Source organism: Dipodomys merriami, unplaced genomic scaffold (assembly GCF_024711535.1).
Source record: "Dipodomys merriami isolate MVZ:Mamm:240054 unplaced genomic scaffold, mDipMer1.0.p SCAF_76, whole genome shotgun sequence".
Classification (NCBI taxonomy): Eukaryota; Metazoa; Chordata; class Mammalia; order Rodentia; family Heteromyidae; genus Dipodomys; species Dipodomys merriami.
In genome coordinates this window covers 4,755,254-4,768,089 of record NW_027206357.1, presented here as the reverse complement: position 1 = coordinate 4,768,089, position 12,836 = coordinate 4,755,254, and the positions used below count along the sequence as shown (strand labels likewise).

The 12,836-nt window shown below is 37.2% G+C and overlaps 1 long non-coding RNA gene across 1 annotated transcript in view; it reads right to left on the bottom strand.

The window, feature by feature from the left end:
* LOC138818435 (uncharacterized) overlaps window positions 1–12,576 on the bottom strand; it is a 46,405-nt gene extending 33,829 nt beyond the window's left edge. Inside the window, exons 1-2 of the long non-coding RNA XR_011369129.1 lie at window positions 12,532–12,576; window positions 10,845–10,978 (exon numbers count right to left, since the gene is read on the bottom strand). This is a non-coding gene — a long non-coding RNA (uncharacterized lncRNA). The remainder of the gene's footprint in view (window positions 1–10,844; window positions 10,979–12,531) is intronic.
* Window positions 12,577–12,836: the final 260 nt, after the last annotated feature.

The following is a 12,836-nucleotide window of genomic DNA, read 5'->3' as shown; positions in this document are numbered from 1 at the left end:
CAAGGCAACTTAAAATGAAGGATGAGATCACAAAATTTGAGAGAAAGTACTGTAATTCAAACATTCAACTTACAGATGACCAGCCCATATGAGTGAAAAAGTTCACAAATTGTCATAAGATTATTTTTAATATCCCTCACCTATGATTAACGAAAGATTTTATTCCAACATAAGTGGGCCAAAAAAATAGTTCCTAGAAGGATAGATCTATAATTGGTCTAACAAAGCCCGAAAACTTGATTTAGAGGTCAAATGTAATTCAGAAAAACATTTGAAGCACTAAGGAGTGCTTCAAAACTCTGGGAGTTCAGTACAACATGGTTCTGTGGTATAAAAATGTCACTCTCAAACCAAGGATAATCTACATTTAATCTCCTGAAAGTATATTCCTTTTCAAATAAACTTTAAAAAACCATTTCGCCCTTACTTCATTGTTGGTGGGAATGTAAACTTGTTCAACCACTTTGGAAAGCAGTATGGAGGTTCCTCAAAAGACTTCACATAGATCTCCCCTATGAACCAGCAATCCCACTTTTGGGCATTTACCCAAATGTTTACAAACAAGACAACACTAAAGCTACCAGCACAACAATGTTTATTGCAGCATTATTTACCATAGCTAAGATATGGAAACGACCCAAATGTCCCTCAGTAGATGAATGGATCAAGAAAATGTGGTATATATACAGAATGGAATTCTATGCCTCCATCAGAAAGAATGACATTGCCCCATTTGTTAGGAAATGGAAAAACTTGGAAAAAATTATATTAAGTGAAGGAAGCCAGGCCCAAAGAAACATAGGTCTCATGGTTTCCCTTATTTGCAATATTTAGTATATGTATGAGTCAAGCGGAAAAGGTCAGATAATGTGAGGTCAGGAAAATGAACCCTTAGATATGTATTTTAATGTTTTTTTTTCATGCATGTGTTTCTAACGCATTTATAAGATTATCTCTTTGTTGCTTTGTATGTCCCTCCCCCACAGTATAACCCCTGCTTTCACTATGTTTGATGTCAGTATAACTTGTGGAGGAGATGGAGAAAAACCAGTGTTTAAGGATACAGGTGGACCTCTTGCAACAATGAGAATTACAAGTTGTCATGTCCAAAACGAGCCTTACAACGTCGGTGCGGGGGGGGGGGTAAGGGGGGGAGGAGAAGGATTGGGATTGGGGGGGGAGGGGGGAGGCTGGGAAGGGATGTAAAGGGTAAATCAAAGGAGGAGGCTGCAATGCTTGGTAAGACATGTACGCATTATCCTGCCCATGTAATTGTAACCCTTCTGTACAGTATGTTCACAAATAAAATTAAATTAAATTAAAAAAAATCACTTACGCCAAAATAACATTTGACATGTTGATGATACTTAGTGACATTACAAGTTTTTCAAGTGTAGGGAGCAAGTTACAATAGAGTTGAATTATTTACACAGCACTAATGCCAAACATGTTCAACCATTCAATAAAGTGTAGAATAGTACCACCCACAATTTGTGTTTTTCAGTATGGGCCTTTCAGAAATGTGTTTAATATGTCAGCCTCCTAAATTTCAAACCCAAACTTAGCTAATAAATTTCATCATTTAATTAGGTACATTTTAAACAATCACAAATAGTTGCCTCATCATATGTTATTTTATGTTTTCCCTCTGTCTAACATAGTAAGAAATATGACTTTAAGTCTTGAATATGGGTACTAATCAGAGATATGACAAATATAATATCTGTCTTTTATTTCTATCATATTCCTATCTAGGAATAAATTAAAATGTTCTTTTTCCAAAACTTATAGGTAGTAGAAAATATTATTCCATGTAAAATAAAAGAATCACACGATTTTACAAAGCCATTTATAAAAATGCATAGTTAGGAATACATTCTAAGCCATTTTTTAACTTTCTTTTTGACTAAAGATTAATCTTTCAAACGGTTGAGAAAAAATCATGTTTAGGTGCTTCCCGTCTCCAGTCTTGCAAATTGTTGCTGCAGATGAATGAATTATGGAAATATAAGCTGACATCATTTCAAGAATATGCAGGATTGAAACTCCATGGAATGTATATAAACCTTTCAAAGTATTAATAGACAGTTTAACAGAATGAATATCAGAAGTTGAAACCAAAGAGGAATTATAGTAAAGACATAAAATGAATGAAAAATGAACAAGGAGCAAATACAGCTAGAATACTGAATGTACACATGTGATGAAGGAAGTGGTAAATTGGAAATAAATCTTGGAGAAAGGGTTGGTTGAGAATGATAGAAGGAGTGACTCTGATCTAGGAGCATTGGACAATTAGATGGATATATTTAATTGTAACACAATTGCACAAACTTTTAAAATTCAGTTAAAAACACATCTAGAAACAAAAACACACAAAACTCACAACCAAACAGCAATCTCTAGAGAGTATGTATATGACCACTCAAAATTTTAATCAGTTAATGAATGGCAGTCGGGAAAAGCAAACAAAGCTGTTCAAAGAGGGAAGTTTGGGATAGGGGAGAATTTTCAACAGAATTAAATAGATTGTCTAAGGTTATAAATCACCTATATCTGCTGCATACAGTATCTTACTTCTACGAGATTTCTGTCTGATCTGGATAATCCAGTCCTGAGAAACACTTGGTAGCTTGTGAGGTCGAATGGAAGAAACAAGATCAAGAACGCATTACTCCACTGGAGAGAAAAGATCCTCTATATTTTCTCTAATATCTCTTCCCTACTCTTTCTTCATACTTTTAAGTCAATTGATTTTGAATTATATTTTTCCTTCTTTCTTCTGGCAAAGTAATTGGTCAAAGTAATTTCATTAAATATTATTTGCCATTTACTTCTTTCATGCTGTTTAATTGGCCAAGCGAGTCCATAAAATTCCCCTCTTGTATTTGGTTGCCATGAAACAACATCTATGTTAATAAGTAGAAATCTAATGTAAAACTTTGTATCCAGAAAACAGTCCAAGATGCTGTGATCACAAATATTTGGCTATATATTTTTTTCTTTTACCTTGAAAGACTTCTTGTGTCTAAAGTGCCCACAAAATAAGTACTCCATCACTTGTTGGTTCAATCAGAATTGTCTAACCTCAAAGATATATTTTGCTAAGAAGATGCTTAGAGGAAACCACAAAATACTGCACTTTTTAATCTTCTCTCTTAAGATTCTCCTTAGATACCATATCAGGAACAGTGAAGTTATTCTATGCAAAATTATTTTAATAGATTATTTTTCTCTTGGTCTTCATTTGTTCACCAAGATGTATGGAGGAGAATAGAGTTAAATCACCCATACCTTGGAAGAAAGTGTCTGTTACAAAAGGAAAATGCTTCTATGTCCTACTTCTATATCCTACTCTTAGCTCTTGCCAGAGTTCCAATTAATCACAGCTTCTTGGCTTCCAGTCTAGTGAAGCTGAAGGACCATACGGGCTCCACCACTGCTACATCTTCATTATTTCTCTTTTAAAACTCTTCAAGTTGCCTCATTTGGATGTGGAATGTATTTTCATGTCTTCATTCAATCAGTTCTGCATTGTAGTGAGCCAAATGGGCTCTGTAAAATCACTTTAGGGAGTAAAAATACACAATTTACATAAAAAAGTTTTGGCCTCCCTTCACTGCTGAAGTCAATACGCTTAGCTAAGGCTTCTAAGAAAAATTTTACTATTAATTTTTCCATTTGCTCAATTCTTTTCTGAACTTTTTGGCATATGTAATAAAAGAAGTCTAGACTACCTCATATTAATAAGAATATTATTTTTTGTGAGCCACTTAGAAATGTGAAATCATTGGTTTGAAGTATCCAATCAAATTTTTTTTCTGTGTTTCACTGCTTCACGTCCAAAGACATTGTGGAAAGTGTTACAAACAGAAATGTGTAATCCCAACACCTTCTTTCATTGTGGAGGGCACTTTCTCCCTAAATATTTTGACTCAAATTATCTTTTTCAGAGAATTACTATTTGGTAATTGAAGGTACATTCACAAATTTTGATGCCTTATTTTTTAAAGAACTTTTAATTTAAATTCCAATATAACCTTCTTTCAAACAGTGAGAATATAGTTCCTGGGTAAGGATAATTCCAAGGGAACCTACAGGAATTACAGCAAGGTTTCTGAGGTTTGTTTGTTTAGTTTGAAAAAGAGCCATCTTCATCCATATTGCTCCCTCTCTACTAAGTCTCCTTGGATTTCTTTGCATGAGAGCCTATTCTTCCAGGCAATTTTAAATTTTCTTAATAGGCTAAGTTATTAAAAATTTTGAACTATTGAATTTTACCTGTCATAAATTTAAAACTGTTGAAAATCCTTTATCAGAACCACAAATTCACCAATCCTAATTCCACCTTTACCATCAAAATGTTAACATGCTGCTTTCATGGTATAGTATCCATGCAGCTATTATTTTCCAGTGGCTTTGTTTTGCATATATGTAACCATATTAGCTGATGCTAAGCAAAATGAATTCGAAGATATGGAACCAGATTTTTTTTTCATTTGTGGATGTTGTTTTTGATGAACTATGTGATTTCTGTTTTCTTTGGGGTTTTCCCCTATGGTTTATCCCTGCTGTATGGTGAGACAATGGTGAGACAAAGGACAAAAGGCAAACCAATGCAATAGCAATACTCACAAGACAATATGTTAGAAATGTACTTTACAACTTGTGAGGGGTGAAGGGGTGAAGGAAAACTGTGAGAAAAATGAGGGAGGGGTAACAAGTTTGAAATATTTTTTATTCACTACCTTACAATTAGTGTAAAGTCACTGTACATCAATTTGATAATAAAATTGAAAAAATAAGCTGTGTAAAATGTAATTTTACTGTATTGGCACAGTAAATATTATTCTTTATGTAGTAACATTTTAAAAATCAATAATATTTGGCTTCTAATTTGAATTAATTACCCCTTATTTATCAGAGGTTCATCAACTTGAATGTTATCCAACTAGACACTATTTTCACAATATACTTGCCAAATTTTTCAAAAAAGAATAAATTTAGTACTTTCTCATTCTAAAACAGAAAACAGGGTCTGGGAAGATGGCTCAGTGGTAGAGCGCTTGCCTTGCATGCCTGAGGCCCTGGGTTCGATTTCTCAGCACCACATAAGCAAAAAGAAAAAAAGCCAGAAGTTCAAGTGGTAGAGCGCTAGCCTTGAGCTGAAGAGCTGAGGGACAGCGCCCAGGCCCAGAATTCAGGCCCCACGACAGGACCCAGTTTAATACTATGGAAACCCATAATTTTAAAAGTAAGTAAGTTTTTAAGAGGACAGAATATATGTGTTCTTCAAAATTCCTATGACTAACTACTACTCATTTTTAAATTCTCAACATTCCTAAGAGATTCAAAACAGTACCTGTTTGCATGTTAATTAATTCTGCAATAGATGCAGTTTCCAATGGGGTGTCCAGATTGAGAAGTAAACAGAAAAATAGCTACATTCTTGTAGAGGATAAAACTGTGAAGCATGTGTAATAATTAATTCTTCAAGAGTAAGCAATTGTTTATAAGAGTAAGCTATTATGTCTATGACCATCAATCCCAAGATTTATGCCATAAAGTCATCCTAGCCCAACAGTTTCCAACTTGTAAGGGATACCTTAAAATTCCTTAATTCACATTATGAATACTTTATCTCTATTTTGAAAAAATACTACACCTCTGCTAATGTGACACCCTCCTTGTTCTGAAAAGAACACCACAATAAACAGAGCTGCATCATTTTTCCTCCACTGGTATTCTTGAGATCAGAACACTTGCAAATATTATTTATATTTAGACTTTTTTAACTATAATAGATATTCAGTATGCTAAGATAGGAAAATTATGATTCAAAGCCCACCCAGGCAGAAAGGTTTCTTAGAATCTTATCTCCAAAAAACTTCTCTGCAAAAGCCAGACCCAAGTGGCACTGAGGTTGAAGTGGTAGGGCTTGAGCCTTGAGCATAAACAGGATCAGAGACCCTGTCCATGCCAAGAGTTCAAGTTCTAGGATGAACCAATAAAAAAAACTGAAAAAAACCCCCAAAGCTAGCATTTCTCTCCATGTATACAAAGGCACGTAAATAAGGAAATGGCTTCCTGTGGTACATATAGGTAGAAGAAAGAAGATGTCACACAATTACTCTCTTCATACCATATTAAACCAAACCTTTAAAAATTGGTTGTTCTCAATGTATAAATTAATGTCATCCATTTTTGGCAACTCTGTCTAGATTATTCATATTAACATGGTATACATGAACTCTGCGAATTATCTATTAACTATGTTCTAATTATAACTGTCGTGAAAGAATATCTAGGCAAATAGAATGCCAGAATTATTTGTGAATTTTTCAATTAATCCCTCTACTTTGAAAGAATTTTGTAGTATCCTTTAGAATATGAAATTACAAACAAATCCAAAAAATATATTTTAAATCTAAATTCTAATTTAACAAGGTCTACAAAATCCTACATTAGACGAACTTTGCTATTTCTCCAGTCTTAAGCTTTTGTAATCCTTCAACATTTATTTGGAATCCAACAGAATGAGGGATGGGAATTATGAGCTCTTTTGCATCTACGAATGTTCTGTAATGATGAGAGCATTTAAAACACAAGTGAGGATATATATGAGGTGCATTCAATAGGAAACTTGACTTCTCAAAACATAATGAAAAATTAGGCCAAACTTCTAACTGTGTATTCCTTTCTTGTTGTTTGGTTAGTTTTACTGAGACAAAATTATTCTATCTGGTCCAGGGAAGGGATCATTATGTAATTCCACTCTCTTATCTCTTGTCTGAGTGCTAGAATTCCAGGCTTGTATCACATTGCCCTGGCATAGTTTGTTTATTTAATCTAGAAACAGAGTAGAAATTCTGAACTTCTCCTATGATTTTATCCACTAGACTGACTGCTCAGACTGTTTATGTACTATTTTCAAAGGTGTTTTAACATTTGACACAGGATATGAACATTTTTTGATGCACCTGCAGGCTTCCCTGATTCATTCCACTATGTATCCTATCCCGTTAAGAATGATTGCTTGACTCTCTTACTATCTCTGGTCCCTACCTATGTAATATTCTCAACTTCTGGGGGAAAGTTCACTTGAGGGCTTTCTAATATTAAAAATTATCACTTGATTCTAGTCTTACTCAGGACCAATTTTCTATTGTTTTCTAACTTTTCTACATATTCTGAGAGTTGTTTCATTTGTGTATTTTTGTGTGCACCTATAAGTGCCTCTGTGTGCATGTGTATGTTTGTATGTATATATGTATGCAAAAACTTAAAGCTGTAATTCAGCAATCTTGCTCGTGACTGGTATCCCAGCTTTGGCTGGTTAATTATAGGTAGTGTCTCAAAGCCTATACTGTCCAAGCTGGATGCAAATTGAACCTCCCAGACTCCTTTACATTCTTAGGTTTTAATTTTCTAAGAGTATCAACTTTTAAACTTCAAACACTTTTGTGAGTGTAAAGTCTAACTGTAGCCCAGATTTTTAACTCAAGAATTCATATAAAGTTAGATGAACATATACAATACATATCCTGAGTGTACACTGTTAGAAATGTGATCATAAACCAAGTTGTTGTGAAATCTGAGGATTGGGTTTTAATGTCAGCACGGGTAGGAAAGTCCTGGAGACTCTTTTTCTCCAATAATTACCAGAAAACTGGAAGCAGCACTGCAGCTCAAGTGGAAGAGCACTAGCCTTGAGCTGCGTTTCAGAGGGACAGTGCCCAGTCCCATATTTCAAGTGCCACGAAAAACAACAATAAAAAGGAATATAAGAAAAGGAAAGAACAAGAAATGTGATCTTAGCCACCAGGTTCATTGCTAGTATAATTCCTGTTCCCTCAAGATAGACTCTTTTTTTCCAGTTAAGTCTGTTCTCACATATGTGACTTGCATTGGAAAAAGAATCATTTTTCCATTCTCCTTTTTGCACATTTACATGATTAGCAAGCGTGATTTAGAAAGGGAGTGGCCTCATGCTTCACGTTCCACTTAGGGGTAATGCTTTCTCTATATCACTCCCATAAATCTACATATGGGACTTGGCTTTATTGTTTCAATTTTTTATTTGTAGAGTCTTGTATATTGTATTGAACACTTATACATAAACACAGAACTTCTTTTTCTCCTATAATTGCTATTGTTTCTTTTATGGTTAACTCATGTACAGTTGGGAAATTAATGCACAGCATATAGACTCACAAAAAATTATCTGAGAACCTTCTTACCATTTAAAATTCACCTTAATTTACAGAGCACATGAGAAGTTTGAACAAAATATTCTCATGGATAATGTATTTATAAGCAATTTAAATTGCATTTGTCTTTACTAAGTTGTCTCTGAAACACGTGTTACCTCATGTCCAAAAGTGTCTTTGTGCTATTTCAATGAAGCCAGAAAACATTCAATTATTTCTGGAGCAGCACCATAAATTGTTACTGGAAGTAAGTGGAAGTAACTGTTACTGGATGTGGAAACTGATCCCAGGAGAGGAATTTAACCAGAGAAATGACAAAGTTCAAGTTTACTATTGCTTTCCTTTGTACTGTACAAGAAAAGAATCCAAGGCTGGAAGGAAATTCTGTCCTTGACTTTTTTGAGTGTGTCCTTTACTCATATAAAACTTGTCTGTAAACTTCTGGTTGAGAGTTTTGCAAAAGGAAACAATATGCTATTTGAAGGCAGGCATAGAACAAAAGGAAATAACTTTGTTTTAAAAGTGTTCTACTGCAAAGAAGCAAAGACATGGAGGTTTTAAAGTGTCTTATGGATGGATGTTTCACTCCTGAGATGATTCTCTTGTTGCAGGAATCAGTTTTCAATTCCTTTAGTCTGGTCTTGAGTTTTCCATAGCAATAAGAATTCCAAAAAAGCAGGATCCAGTGAGTATGATCAGCAAAAGCAGCCTCTTCTCAGACCACCACTATTTTAAGGAGAGTCCCAAAGAAATACCCAGGGTTTGTTTGGTTTGCTTGTTTGTTTAGTTTGTGCTGGTTCTGGGGCTTGAACTTAGAGACTGGCCCCTGTCCCTGAACAGTTGTCTTTCTTTCCTACCTGGCCCAAACCTAGTACTCCACTGCTTGAGACAAAACTCCACTTCTGGCTTTTTTGGTGTTTAATTACAGATAAGTGTTTGACAGACTCTCTTGCCTGGGTTGGCTTTGAACTAAGACACTAAGAAAGCTAAGTGACATCAACTCTATGGACTTCTCTTTTGAACCTAGAAATATTAGATGAAGTTTATTATAAAGCTAATATTTGACAATTTTTAAAGAAGAGAATATGTTTAGCAAAGAAGCCATAACAAATAACTCAGTAAAAGTAGGTGCACTACTAAATCATTTGGGAAGATTACTATTGATTTCATCATTCCTTTGGGGGAAACTTAAACCTATATTTGCACTTTTTTGTTGGTTGTGGGGATTGAACCTTAATCCTGGGCACTGTCTCTCAGCTCTTCAGCACAACTTGAGCACTCTACCACTTTAGCTACAGCACAACTTCCGGGTTTCTGGGGTTAATTGAAGATAAGGGTTTCATGGACTTTCCTGACCAGGCTGGCTTTGAACCACAATCCTCTGGACTCAACATCCTGAGTAGCTAGGATTACAGGCATGAGCCACCAGCACCCCACTCATAATTGCATTTATGTGCACTTAATGTCACTATGTAGACAAAGACTGGAAATATGAACCATATGATGTGACATTGCAGCTTTTCAGAATAATTAAGGTAGCAATAAATATGTCCTCCTTTTCCATTTTGTTACATAAATGACTCATGAGCTATGGGACTCTTACATTAGCATCCTCTTTCATCTTTGTAGGTGTATTTAATATTAGGAAATGTTCATAGATAAATACAGCAAGACAGATTTTTAGAAAGCAAAGGAGATCAGGTATGAAAGATCAGCATAGAAGGAGATACATTCATCACACAGAGATTAAGAACTAGCCTAGGAGATTTTGAATGCCAAAGGCAATGAGGAATAAGCCTAGTTGATAACTAGTTCTTTAATAAGCAAAAATGGTTCCCTAGAACGGTTTCTACTATACCTTAGTTACTATCATTTATTCTTTCCATCTGGCGTTATTCCTTCTCTTCTGTCACAACTGTTAATTAGCCTCTGCCTGTTTTGTAAGATGACTGGCCAAAATAGTTTCTGAATCTCACTTACACTATCCTTCTCATTGTGATTAGCAGTGACCCCACTAAAAAGCCTGGAATATTTGAATTTCCAGAATTAATCTTCACCTGACATCTAAGCACATTCCTAGCATTAATTGGTATGACCCAATGAACAAAACATTTTTTTCAACACAGTATCCTTACATAGGTAAAGTACATGTATTAGGAACTATTGTCAGGTATCAGTATGGAAGGAGCAATTATATATTCCAAGTATGGGTTCTTTATTTTGCATTTACTAACTAAATGTTCATTGTTGTTGTTGCTGTTGTTTTGGCAGTCCTGGGGCTGAAACTCGGTGCTTGGGAATTATTCTTCAGCGTTTTTTTTCCCTCAAGGCTAACCCTCCACCACTTGAGGCACAGGACCACTTCCAGTGTTTCCTTTTCAATTTATGTGGTACTGAGGAATTGAACCCAGGGTTTTATGCATGCTAGGCAATCACCATACCATGAAGCCACATTCCCAGAACCCTAAATGACTTTCTTAAGATGGCATTACATGTTCATTCTATAACTCTGTATCATAATTATAGCCAGGAATTTTTGCTAGAAAAGAGCATTGAACACAGTACTTGAGTCCAGTAAGGCTAGATGGACAATGGATAACTGTCACAGTGTAGCCAGGGCACAGAGGGACTTACCTCATGGAGCTGGTACAACAGACTGAGCGAGACAGCTCCTGACCCACAGCCTACCTCGAGAATGAGAGGACCACCTTGGTTCCAGCCACATGGGGTTGCTGGACCACCTCCTCCAGCACCCATTGAATCAGTTCCTGAGAGAGAAAGTGAAAGAAAGAAGGTCAAAATTACACTTAAGCCAGGTGCTGGTGGCTCAGGCCTATAATCCTATGTACAATGGAAGCTGAGATATGAAGAATGTGGTTTATAGCCAGCCTGGGCAGGAACACCTGTGAGACTCTTATCTCCAAAGAACCACCAAAAAACTGGAAGTGGTGCTGTGACTCAAGTGGTAGAGTGCTAGCTTTGAGCTGAGGAGCTCAGGGAGCTGCCCTAGGCCCAAAGTTCAAGTCTCATGACTGAAAAGAAGTGGACTTCCCACCACAAGAAGTGGACTGAATAGCACCCATTGTCCTAGGGAGCATGGCAGAGAAGTCAGGCTGAGCTTCCTGTCAGCTGGGAGTCATTAGTAGGTCACCCGGCTTCTCTATGCCTCAATTTCCCCAGCTTCAAAACTGAACAAAGTGAGTGATCCTGTTACTCATGGGGATAGAGTAATAAAGAAAGAGAGCCATGTTTTGTTTCATAATCCCATAACTGTTGCACTGTTAATAACACACACCATTTGAGATCTTTCCGGGTATTTTCCTATCATATGCTCACAGAATTGCCAAGAACAGTATCAGATGGCCCCTCCCTCTGTGCCTGTCCCTGCTCCAGAGATCCCTCTGTATCAATCCCTTGTTTCCTCACAACTGTCCCATGAAGAGATTGAAGTCCAATGGTTGAGGCCCAACCCAGAGATTCACCTCTGGTCAAGAATTGGCTGCCGTGGACTGAGTTTGGAACAATCCATCTAAACCAATGACTGAGCATGTCGCTACATATCTACCATCCCAACTACAGAAGAACAGGCCTCGTGGCTCAGGCCTGTCACAGATCGGAGGAGCATGATCCAGCCCAGAATGAGCATATATTAATTCTCCATCTCAGAAATGCCCAAGACAGAAAAGCTTGACTCGCATGGTAGAAGACTTGACTGGCAAGCCTAAGGCTATGAGGTCAAACCCTAATATACCAAAAAGAACCAGAGTCCCAGTGCCAGAGGCTCATGCCTATAATACTAGGTACTCAGGATGCTGAGATCTGAAGATCACAGCTCAAGATTTAAAATAGGGTTGGCCTTGCCCATCAGACATCATTATGAGAAGACCCAGAGACTGACCTATGCTGTTGCGCTCCATACTAGCAGAACTCATATCCTTACTAAGAGTTGGCCATGCTCTCTGTCCTCCTGGGAAGCCATCCCCTGCAGGCCACACTCCCAGATCCTCCCAAGCTCCCACTGCCACCAACCAGGCCCAAGGGAGTACACAGCTCCATTGCACACAGTTCCCTTGTTCTTGTAATTTAACTGTGCTGTGTCCCCTTCAAGCCTCTCACCCTTCCAGGCCCCCAGACCTCAGCTGTGAAGCCCATACATGCCCCAAAGATAACAGGTAGAAGTTACCAAAGCATTCGGCCTCCTTGTTACAACCCAATTCTACACACACACACACACACACACACACACACACACACACACATCCAGACAGGTGACAGAAGACTCCTGCATGCAGTACCTGCAATTTGCCAATGGATCACTCACCTGAGCACAGTCAGGCTGTACAAGGAAAAAGATTATCTCTCTGTCTCTGTCTCTGTCTCTCTGTCTCTGTCTCTCTGTCTCTGTCTCTCTGTCTCTGTCTCTGTCTCTGTCTCTGTCTCTGTCTCTGTCTCTGTCTCTGTCTCTGTCTCTCTCTCTCTCTCTCTCTCTCTCTCTCTGTCTCTCTGTCTTCAGGTGAAAGTTTGACTGAGCACAGAAGACAAGGGCTCACACAGCAAGGGTGTCTATCTTCTGCATCCAACACCTCCCATCCCAAGAAAAAAAGGAAAAAAACCCAGAAGGCAGGT